Raw genomic sequence first — 12,668 nt, 5'->3', positions numbered from 1 at the left:
GGTACTCCTGGTAGCCCAGGTAGTGTCTGAAGGCCCAAAGCTGAGGTGGAATTTGGCTCCTGGGCATGTGGGCAGAGTGCCAGTGGAACAGTGAAGAAAGGCTAACCCAGGCCATTAAAACCTGTTAGTGCGTCTATGACACAAATTAAATATTTAAGATAATTCTGTGCCTGTTTTGGATCTTGTCGTCCCTTTAGCAAACATACTTTTTTTAGCTATGCTTTATGTGAGGTTTTTTTTTCTGAGTTCTGGTTATTATTGTCTTTCTTCTAAACTCATTCTGGAATAATCTTTCTGCAGGGTAGTAATTTGTACAGAACTGACTACGTTAAACCATACTACTGAAGGCTTCATAGCTTTTACCACATTATTAATTATTTCTTACGCTGTTCTTCCAAACACCTTGGTAACCTTTAGATCAAGTATTTCATTGACTTATTCACAGACGTACCCAGGTGCCAGGAGTTCCTGAATTGCAGCTGGGAGCCAAACAGATCTCAAACCACAGAATGTGCTGCAGCATATTCTTCTTATTTCCACCAGTATAGCCTTTGTCTTACCACCCCTTTCCATGATGTTATCTGAGACCTCTAGGATTGCATCCACTCTTAAACAACTTCACTACTGGTTTAAGTAGTTTTGAATCAATTATCATCTGTGAATCACAAAACTGTAAAAGTAGATACCAGGTAGTTTTTCTTTCCTAACGTTCTTCATAGTACCTTTTGGTCTTGATTGACAACTTTGTGTCATCTTTCCACCTCACTGCAAAATCCTCTCTTCCAGATAATTAATAAAATGTATTAAAAAGCATGGAGTTTAATATGAAACCTTGGATAACCTCTCTAGTAACATGCTAGCATTTTAAAAAATCTTCCCATTTTCTTTCTTAGCCAATTCTGCCAGTTTTCTCTTCTTTAGTTTATCTCTAATATTAAAAATAATTTGTGCTACACCTACCACCTATAATTTTCCAAGTTTTTCTTTTTTTCTGGTTAAAATATCTTTCACCTGGTTTAACAAAAACAGCTACAAGAGTCTAGATGCTGATATTGATCTAATCAATGAAAAGGTGCTAAGCAGCCTCATATTACTGATGCCTCGTGTTGGAGAAAATTGTATGAAGAGAGGTAGTCTAAGTGTAAGTGACATATAATAAATACTGTCTGTGCCAATGAATCTTGAATTTCTTCCTGATCAGTGTCAACAGTAAGAATGTCTGTACCAATATTTCAGATAGACTAGATTCCATTAGTTAAGGACTTTGAGGTGGATTATGACAGAATAGTGTTAGAAAGCTAACAGACTTGAAAGAATTTGAGCCCATGTCTTACTTGTTGGGGAAAGGAGAGGTCGTTATGCAGAGACTGGAGCTCTGACAGTACCTTTTGGGTACTGTCAGACAGTACCTTTTGGGACAAAACCAATCCTGATGGGATATGTCACATGTGCTCTGTAGAAAGCTTCTGAATTGAACCTTTTGTGGAACATAATAGGAAGGACATCTAACATCTGAATCCCAGCTCTAAGGCCTGATGATTTTTTCAGCCATGTTAAAACTGGTCTGTTTTAATGCAGACAACCTAAAGCTTAGGAGTCTTGTTTTCTGTTGGTATCTGTATGTCTTCAACTTATAAACAGGATATCTAAGGTGGGCAGGTACCTAATTTAGGTGTCTGGAAGTAGGTAGGATGAACCTGTCCCTAGATAAACAGGAAAGTTCTGCATCTAACAGTGGAGAATCTACAGATGTTGGATCACCCCTGAAATCAGATGTGAGCTGAACTCTGATTGCAGTCATAGTATCTAAAGTTTAATCTACATCTTGCTTTAAGCACTTAGGTTCTATTGTGGATTTGGCCAGTGGGGAAAATAGGAGAAAATGTAAACTGAAGTGAATTGGTGTAACTACCAAATAATGGAGATAATCCCAGTTCTTCTAGCAACTGAAAGCTCAATCTGTTGTTTGTGGATTTATTATTCTATTCCCTTCACAAGCAGCAGTGCACTAAAAACATCCTCAGATAGGCAAATATAGTTTTCATGTTATAGTAACAAGTTTTGACCTTGATGCTGTGACAGAGGTTTACAGAGGCTCTCACTGTTCTTCCATTTCTTTTCCCTTCGGTTTCTTCAATTATCCTGCAAGGTCTCCCTCCAATATTACTTTGTAAACTACCTCCCTTTCTGACATGGAAATTATAAATTTCAAGACATAACTGAATACATTTCTCACAGGTCTTAAAAGGCATTTTTGGGCAAGATTCTAAAGCCTTGGAATCCTTCCTCCTTGTCTGTGGTATGTCCCTTTTGATGTGACCTATGAGGAACTCCCAGACTGCTTGGTGCCTTGAAGACCATAAATTAGTTTTCTTTGATTATATCATTCTTCATTAACAAAGGTTCAGAAGTTCACTGGCACGTCAATTCTTTTGATATTTTGCAAAAGATCCTAAGGAGCTTATTAAAAAGCACAAGTAGAGGTAAATAATTATGAAATTGTGAAGGTAAACAACTATATTAAGAAGTTATAGAATTCAATAAATGTTATTATATGTCTAAATTCAAACCTGCAGTCTATATTTGTTAAAAGTTTTGACTGACTGCAGTGTGTGTCACTATTTGTTTTTCTTATCCCTGACAGCATGCATAGCCTTAAACACTTTTATATTATTTCTTGATGTCCTTAGGTTAATGCACACTTCTTTTTTAAACGTAAGAGCTACCTACTCAGCCTGGGCTCATGATGGCTATGTATAAGACTCTTCTGACTTGTATAGTAGCACACTCAAAACTTTTTAGCATTTTGTCACTGTAATAGCTAAAGGTAAAAATTCTGTAGGTAAAAATATATATCTAACATATCAGAAGTGCATGACACAACTGATCTGCCTGTGTATAATAGAATATTGAATGCCCTGTTGCTGGTTCTTGCTTTCGTAATTGTGTTATAAATATTTTGGCACTGAGATCGGTTTGTCTTCTACTTTGTAGAACAATTTCACATTCACTGGATCTGTAGCAGAGCACTCATTCCCCATCTTTCCACCTCACAAATAAAACCAGTCTAAATCCTGACAATTTTTTTTAAGCTATAAGACCTAGCAGCAGAAAAAATAGGATGTTGCTTAGTAATGTCATAATTTACATGTCTCATTGCAGCACAGGTTACTTAATTCAGAAGACAGAGAAAAAGATAATATATAGTTGTGTCCAATGAAGAACTATTTGCTGTGAAAGGTACATGTTCAAACCTAACCTCTTAGTTATGTTATCTTCTCAATGTAATGTTAGAGTGGAGAGACATGTCCTTTTACCTGTCTTAGTTCAGTATGATGATTTACCCTGACAGCTGTTTTACTGATATAATAACACTGCAGAATTAATTATTCATTTAATTTATTTTATTTTAGTCATGGAACTGGGTGAAAATCTATGACAGTTGTTTGGTCGAAGTCTAAACACTACCAAAAATATCTGCTCTGAATTAAGGACAGATTACAGCAAACAATCTGGTTGTATGTTTCCTTTTAGCTAAATCTAGATTTCAAAGCAAGCAAAGACATCATCCCAGCTCATAGTTCTTTTAAAGATGGTTCTGTGTTATGAGGGGATTTGAGATTCTGGTTTTGAAATATGAAGTTGGGAAAAAAAAAAAAAAGTCAAATGCTTGAAAGCTGTAGACTGTAAAGACAGAAGCTCATATCTAATTTAGGAGGTTTGGCAAGTGTTGTATTCATTGATTTTATGGTTATTTTCTGTCCCTTTTTTTTTAAAGTTAAAATGTCACATGGAGTGCTGTAAGCACAACACAAGTTCTTTCCATTCTCTGGTGTGGATATATTCTGCTTTTGGGCGTCCTTTCACTGTCAATACTTACATCTGTTGCTTAAAATGCTATTCCTGGTACAATTGTTTTTTAAATGCAAACCCATATGTGTGATCTCAAGAGAAACTGGTGAGTTTTACCAAATGGGCATCCCTAAATTGCATGCCATCTGCAGCTAGTGATGAGAGGACTAAACCCAGTCAGCTGTGATCTTCTACCACTGCATCTATCATTTTGATTGGCTCTAGGGAAATCAACAGCTTTTGGCTTGAACTTTTCCCACCCCAACAGGTTATTATGGACTGGTTAAGATGTACTGGCCAAAGAATGATCTCTTTTATCTGCAGCTAGGCCTTAAACTGTTTTCTTGTGGAAATCAGTCACAAAACTGCAAAATTCAGCAAAGCAAAAGCGGACATATATTCTAGCACTGATTCAGATTTTATTAGGTATAAGTGTGCAGCCTTATTAGCTCAGAAAGATTGTGAAATAAGTAAAATATGGAAGAAAAATTTAAGAAACATTATTAGTGCCTCTGGAATTGTAAATTAATATTACTAGAAAAAAAACAACAAACTTTTCAGAACAGCATGTTCACATTATAAGGGGATAAATGACAAAGTGGGGATTACTGTATTATAGCATGTGAGACTTTAGAATCATGTTAGAAAGAGAGAAAAAAAACTCCACAAAACACCAGGAAAATAATACATAGATGCTACCTCACTGAGAGAAAAGCCCTCTAAAAACCCATTTATACCACTGATTTTTCACTATTAAATGTGCCCCCCCCTTCACTCCTACCTTATGGCATATTGCTTTAAAGTAATAAAAGATATTGTGAGCTAATTAAAACCGCGGTTTAAAAATTTAACTGGTAATATACTGAGATACATCTTGCTCTCATTAACAAAAGGATTGGCAAATGTAAGTGCTTAAACCTCATGAGCCTAACTGAACACTTCATGATTTGTTTTTATTTATTTATAAAGTCAGAAAACAAGATCTGAGGGCCAGCTCTGAAAAAAAAACCCAAAATTGCAAAACCACCACCACCACCTCAGAGACAATCATATATTTGTTCATCATCTACAGAGCTCCAAATGCTAAGTATAGCATGAATTCATTTTCACCCATAAACTTGCTGTAGCATTTAAATGGTTAGGTTCATAGAATGAAAGGCCTAACATCCAGCATTCTGGGGAGCACAGTGAATGAAGTACACCCTGGGAGACACTGAAAGAAGGCAATGTCAGAGATCCCACCTCTCTTTTGATCTGAGAGATGTGTGGGTCACTGAGACTCAAGATTCAGATCCTATTTTGAAAAACAGTTGTAGGTATCTGTGTGCAGAAGAGCAACCTGGGCTAGGCATCCCTAGAACAGACAGACACCTCCTCAGAGCCATGCAAGTGATCAGGTGGTGCGGTAAATCCTCTTGTTTATTTGTTAGCTATGTTCATATGGCACCATATTAGACAAGCAAGATGCTGGAGAGATGACACTCCACATGACTGCAGTCACTTCTGTAGGGTTTGGATACCTCTGCGAAACAGGCATCAAAAATTTAAGGTGTCCAAATTCCCAGTGTCTAGATTAATCCTTTGGTCTTTCAGCTACATTTGTTTTTAAGTTCTGTCCTCTTTGCTAGAACTGTAACATGCACATTTGGCATGCTCTGAAAGTGTCTGTAAGATCAAATCCCCCAGGGAATTTAAGCAAAGGAATGGCTGGTGTCTCTAAATAGCTTTATGTAATGGCTAGGTGCCGAGTTGCTGAAACTTGTTAGAGTTTAGGTGCATAAAGCACATGTGCTACAATTCAGCTGCAGTTACCTAGGGAGATATATTTTAAGGCCACAAAACAAAGGATCATTGGAATTTGGGAATTGCTAAGATATACTTAAGGATAATGATTTGGGGATTTTGCTTTCTAAGTTGCATGTGTATTCCAAGCTAGATGCCTAAATTATCTTTTTGGTCTATTCATTAGCTTCTCATTGCTTTAGTTTTTCATGTGTGAAATGTAAAATATATCTTTCTTTCATAACAGAGTGCTGTGAAAGAAAATACTTTAAAGATTGTAAACCCTCATTTCTTACCCTCAATGTGGCCAGCAGTTCGAGGGAGTTGATTCTGCCACCTGGAATACAGCATCCAGCTTTGGAACCCCCAGCGTAAGAAGGACATAGACCTGTTAGAGCCAGTCTGGAGAAAGGCCACAAAAATGATTAGAGGGCTGGAGCATCTCTCACATGAAAACAGGATGAGACAGTTGGGGTTATTCAGTCTGGAGAAGAGAAGGCACCAGGGAGGCCTTATAGCAGCCTTCCAGTATCTAAAGGGAACCTAGAGGAAAGATGGAGAGGGACCCTTTATCAGGGACTGCATTGCTAGTATGAGGGGTAATGGTTTTAAACTGAAAGAAGGAAGATTTAGATTAGATATTAGGATGAAATTCTTTACTGTGAGGGTGGTGAGACACTGGAACAAGTTCCCCAGGGAAGCTGTGAATGCCCCATGCCGGGATGTGTTCAAGACCAGGCTGGATGGGGCTTTGAGTAATCTGGTTTAGTGGGAGGTGTCCCTGCCCATGGCAGGGGCGTTGGAATTAGTTGATTTTTAAGGTCCCTTCAAACCCAAACCATTTTGTGATTCTATGATCTCCTACAGGACCCTAATTGGTATGATCTCTGATAAATACAAGTTTGAGATAAGATAATGTTTAAGATTTTAAGATATATTATGAAAGAAGAGGAAAAAAAAAATGCAAGATGGAACTAACAAGATAAACGAACTGGGAGATAAGGCTTCATGAGAATATTTTCTGCTGGCTTTTTACAGTCCTTCTGTTCAGTGATTTTCTTAAAAGCTTCTGCACAAAGACTCAAAGGTAGTTCAGAACTAATAATCTCTACATTCCACTTGATATCTCAGGAAATTAGATGCCTAAATAACTTTGAAAATATTTTTTTTTCTCCCACAAGTGGCTAAAGATTCAAAATTGAGAGGTTCTGAACTTGCTTTTGTAAAATTCTTTGCATGATGTTTTCCTGCTGAAGCCAACACATACTGTGAGTTGTCTCACCCTACCTGATTGCTCAGTGGTGGAGCATCAGTCCCAATATCATTATAAGCATTACTGTTTTAATAAATGTGTAATTTAGGGGGAAAAAGAAAAATCAATTACAACCAAAATGATAAAAAAAACAAATAAGGAGATAAAATTGGTTATTATGTGAGGCTAACTTGCTGTATAAACTCCTTGATTTATTGTAACAATTAAAGATGGAACAAAGCCCCAAAATTAATATTGTGAGGCAAGAGAAAGCAGAGTCGCTAGCAGAGAGAAGCACTCTTGTTTGTAATAGTTTATGCACAGTTTGCTGTCTCCAGTGTACTTTACTAAAAATATATGAACTGATGGCAGACTCAGACTACAAAACCTGTCAAGCATTTGCTGTAAGTGCTTAAACATGTCTGTGCAAGCAACACAAAACAGGAAAAGGCCTTTGGATTTTGAAAAATCTGCTTCAAAATAAGGTATATTATTTTATTCCTCCATTTGAAAGAGCCACAGGACTGTCACAGTGACTTTTCCAAATTATGTACTTTCTCTCCAAAGTATTGCTCACTTAGATGTCTGAAGAAAGGTGAGACCTTTCTATTGATTTTTTTTTCAAGTGTTTTTTTGCTGGTGTACATTCCTTAAGACTAATGTTATGACCCTCTCACAGCTTTGCACCATTTCCTTTATTTATTACATTTACCAGAAACATTTCCTCTTTGATGTCCAGTACCCACGATTCTGAATAGCTGCAAGAGCTGGAAAAAGATCAACACTCTAGTGTTACCAACTAAAGCTTGCAATAGGCAACATGAAATCATTCTCTAAGTCAATGCTAAGAAATGTTTATTAGTACCTATTTTTATATAAAGAGAGATGAATGGTAGAAATGTCAAGTGATTTTCAGACAGGTTCATATTGTCAAAGGACAAAAATATGCCCCTGGGCAAGCACTTTTGTTATTGACTTTGATGAAGACAGAATTTCACTCAGAATATTTTTGCTTCATAAGGAGAGGTGGAGGGGAAAGAATTAGGTCCCAATTATATTTTATTTGAACTCTCTGCAGTTGTAAAACTTCCCTACACATGCAAAGGATGAAGTCTGGTTCCTATCTAAACAGGAAATTACATCCAATCTATTAGAGAAGATGAGTAGGATGGCAAATTTTAGCTAAATGAAAATTTCCTTCTTATGAAAAAACCTTTTTGTGTCCCCAGAGTTCATGCAGAGAAGTCAGGAGCTGTTAGGGTTTCACATCATAGTCCTATAACCCCATGCTATATGAAAACTCAGCTATACTTGAGACGGATGATGGATGAATTGACGCTGCAAGCACTTGAACAATGATCTTGAAGGAATCTGAGTTTTTTAAACTCTCATTTATTGCATCATTTTTCTGCCTTACAAGCCTGACTATACTTAGGATAAGTATTTACCTTTCAGCTTCTATTTGAAGGCAATTCAACAAACTTACTTTTTTGTAGGTAAACGCTAGCAACTAGAGGAAAATGGTGCTTTCAAGATTGTATGGAGATGCACTTCTTGGCCCTAGTACTCCTCCTATCAATATGAATATCCTGGTTATGAGCTTTTATAGTATTTTACTGTGACAGCATAAAGTGAAATCTTTCCTTTGTCTGTATTTTTTAAAAAAAGTACTGAGGAAGAACAATAGTTTTTTCTCTAGATCCATTCCCTATCTCTTCTAGTTGTGTATCTGAAAGAGAAAAAGCATAAAATATGGAAAATAAAACAGGAAGTTTCACAAAAATAAAAACTACAGTTGTGTTTTCTTAAAATTTTGAAACAACAGAGAATAGTAGTGTATGATTTTATGAAAAGTATCACTGCAACTTTTTTGTTTGTCTCTGAAGTTTTTCTCTTTCCTTTGGTGGCACATCAGGTAAAATCTAATTTGCATAGTTTATTGTGTGTGTACATAAAAAATACATACACAACCTGTAGTTGTTTCCATACTTGTGATGCACTGCATCCGGGCTGCTCCTCTGAGACAAGGAAAACTTGCCTTGTCTCCCTAACCTACTGTCAAAGAGGGCATCATTATGCAGATTCTGTAGTACACTGATCTTTGTTTGGGGCACAAACAGAAGGGTTGCAGTGTGACCTATGGACCGTGGAAATCCTTTTCCACTCACTTCCATACAGAAGGTGGACAATGGAGAGCCTTTTATAGAGTGGCTGAAGTGAAGAGCCAGCAGGGTGAATACATAACACAGAGAATATAAGAAAGAAAACTGCAGGGGGAAAAATAAAAGAGACACTGGCTGCCAACTCCCACTGCTTTGTTTTCACTCTCTCAACTTTGTCCACTATAATCTGGATTTTGCCTTTATTCTTGTCATCGAATATGCCCTTTGGAGTGACCCAATCACAGTGACCCTTTTGGAGTTTGCAAGCACAGCAGATGCCAGCTTGTGCTGCATAACAGAAGGGTGCATTCTCATTGTTGTCTTCCAAAGAGACTGCTTTTGCTGATTCAAATAAAATAAGAACCAAGCATAGTCTTCACCTATACATTCATCCAAATGAAATAATATTGTCATTGTTTATTTAAGCGTAATTTTCCACAATGTAACTTCATCTTTGATTTTTCAGTCTATCTGTACTCATAAAGTGAGTTCAGGTAGTTCTGTAGACATTGCAGGTAAATTAATTGAGAATTTTTCAGGAACAGTGCTAGATGGAGAAGACCAAACTCATCCCAGAGAATGTTCTAAAATTTAGTACCATAGATGATAATGAGCAGCATCCAGACATATTGCCAGACACAAAATGGCTGGGATAGATGTGGTCACTGTTCTCCTTGAAACAGTTCTGATCTGTAATGAGAAATAACTTCCCTGGGAAAATCTTTTCTTACATGTTAGTATCACTTCTAAGTATGAGATTTGTGATCTTTTTCCCAGAACAGATAGAATATGGCAAGGCACCATACCAGCAAGATCTAAGAATGAAAGAATAGCTTTTAGCTGCATTAACTTTTGGTCTTGAAGTACTTTATAGCTTCAAAATATTTGCAGTAGGAATCACTTTACCCACCTTCAGTTATCTACAATGTGAGTATGTGCACGTGAGCTACTATCTGAAAATTTCTTCAATGACAAAAGAGAAATAGGCGCAGTCTTAAGGTGTGCTTTAACTGCCCAGTTTTACCTATCTGCTTTGGGCTGAGCAGTTCAAGCCCTAAAAGTGCCTGCCTTTTTTCACTGACTATAAGAATAGACTATTTCAGACTCAGCAGCAAGCTAAAATGCTATTTACTGATTGAGGAGACATAAAACAGTCAGATTAACTCTCTCTTCCTTCAAGTTTGAACAAAGGGTTTACTGAGAAATAAGAAACTAGCCCAGGTGAATAAATCTACCCTTGGTCATATGACTTACTAGCTTGTAATGTGCGATTCCTCCTAAAAACAAAGACAAAAAAACATTAAATATTTTGAATGTTTTTTTGTACTCTGAGTAGGTAAATTCCCTTCCACAGTGGTTTCACAGAGTTTATGCTGTGGGATTGCCATGCTGATTCAGCTGTGATTGCACTTTCCACACTCAGTGGAGCAGAATGAAACAGGTTTTGTCCTTATTTAGTCCAAATTGTATTTGTTCATATAGTCTAGTCATGTTGTCCTTGTTTTCAAAAAGGTTTCAGCTCCATCTGGAAATGTTTCTCCCATCCCTTTTTGCAACTCTTTTTAGAAACCTCAAGGGATACTTTCAGGTCTTGGAGTTCTGTTAAGCTTCAGATGTTCTAATTCCTTGATCACCTGTTCTGGCTGAATTTTACCTCCTTCGATATTTTTTCTTGCTCTCCTGGGAAATTTATGTCTGTTTCTGACATCTGTCCCAAAACCTTCTGTGTGAACACAGAGGCAAAGAATTCATTTGATTGTGCTTTAGTTATGTCTCTCTCTTCAGTCAGTAAATTACCTAGGCCAGCTCTTAGAATTTCCACTGTCTCTTCCAGTGACCTCTTGTTCAATGTGTTCTTGAAAAAAAGAAAACTTTTTTATTTATCTTAACCTCTTCTACAATTTTCCTTTCATTTCACATCTTTACCATTCGTAGCAGATTGCTGTGCTTTCTACTGTGTTATGTCATCTCTTCAGTTATCCTTATTCTTTTAATACCTCACATCGTCCTCTTTGTGATCTTTGAATAACTTTTGTTCTACGTCCTTCAAGTTTTCCTTTTAGAGGCTGGCTTAATGGTTGGATAATTCTGAAAATGACAGAGCCCACAGTGTGAGTACTGTGTGCAGTTCTGGGCCCCACAGTTTAAGGAAGATGTGGAGGTCCTTGAATATGTCCAGAGAAGGGCAACAAAGCTGGTGAAAGGGCCAGAAGAAATGTCCTATGGGGATCAGCTAAGGACTTTGGGCTTGTCTAGTTTGGAGAAAAGGAGGCTAAGGGAGGGCAACAAAGCTGGTGAAAGGGCCAGAAGAAATGTCCTATGGGGATCAGCTAAGGACTTTGGGCTTGTCTAGTTTGGAGAAAAGGAGGCTAAGGGATGACCTCATTGTTCTCTACAGCTTCCTGAGGAGGAGAATTGGAGAGGGAGGTGCTGATCTCTTATCCCTGTGATCCAGTGATAGGACAGAAGGGAGTGGTTCAAAGCTGCACCAGGGGAGGGGGGTTCCGACTGGACATTAGGAAGCATTTCTTTACCAAGAGGATGGTCAAACACTGGAAGAGGCTTCCTAGGGAAGTGGTTGATGCTCCAAGCATCAGTGTTTAAAAGGCATTTGGACAATATATTTAATAACGTGCTTTAGCTTTTGGTCATTGAAAAGACCACCTTTGAGGGTGGCAGAGCACTGGAACAGACCGCCCAGAGAGGTGGTAGAGTCTCTGTCTCTGGAGACATTCAAAACCTGCCTGGACATGTTCTTGTGCAATCTACAACCTGCTCTAGATGGATCTGCTTTGGCAGGGGAGTTGGACTAGGTGATCTCCAAAGGTTCGTCTAACCCCATGTCATTCTGTGATTCTATGATTCTGTGATTCTGGTCAGCCCTGAATTGCTTGGCAGTTGGACTGCATGATCATTGTAGGTCTCTTCCAACTGAATCTATTCTATTCTATTCTATTCTATTCTATTCTATTCTATTCTATTCTATTCTGTATTGTTATTTTTGTATTGTCTTATTTCATTTCTTTGCACAGAACAAAATAGGAATCTCAAAACCTGCATGGTGGAAATAGCAAGATGTGCACATCTGATGTTTAAGCATATAGAAGGCTATTTCTAGCTTCACCACTGAATTGCTGTGATCTTGGAAAAAAAATCCTGTGGGCTAGACATAAGACAGACTGAGTGGCAAAATGGTGAAAGTGAGAGAGTAGGCTGGCAGACTTTGGTAAAATGGTAGTTTGTGGCAGTCATTGCCCCTCATTCTCTCAGTGATGGATGAGGTTCTGTAATGCTTAGCAGAGAAACATACATAACATCATTTATAAAACTAACTTTTCTGAAGAATGCTTCCCAGATGCTCTGGAATCATTCAGGGTGCGTCGCTATAATCGTGTTGACCACCGCCACCACTGTCCTCCAACTATAAAACTATAAGGAATTTTTCTAATAACTTAGATAACTATCTGGAAGTTGTGCTCATGAAAAAGTGAAAAATGGTTCTGAGTACAAAATAGCGGCTCTTCTATCACTTCGATTCATATGCAGCACAGTCAGAGATGCCCAAAAGCCTCTTAGAGCTTCATTCTGAGGAAGAGAGGAACTTGGAGCGCAACAGAACA

This window comes from Calidris pugnax, unplaced genomic scaffold, assembly GCF_001431845.1.
Source record: "Calidris pugnax isolate Ruff unplaced genomic scaffold, ASM143184v1 scaffold20, whole genome shotgun sequence".
Taxonomy (NCBI): Eukaryota; Metazoa; Chordata; class Aves; order Charadriiformes; family Scolopacidae; genus Calidris; species Calidris pugnax.
Note: the sequence above shows the minus strand (reverse complement) of the source record.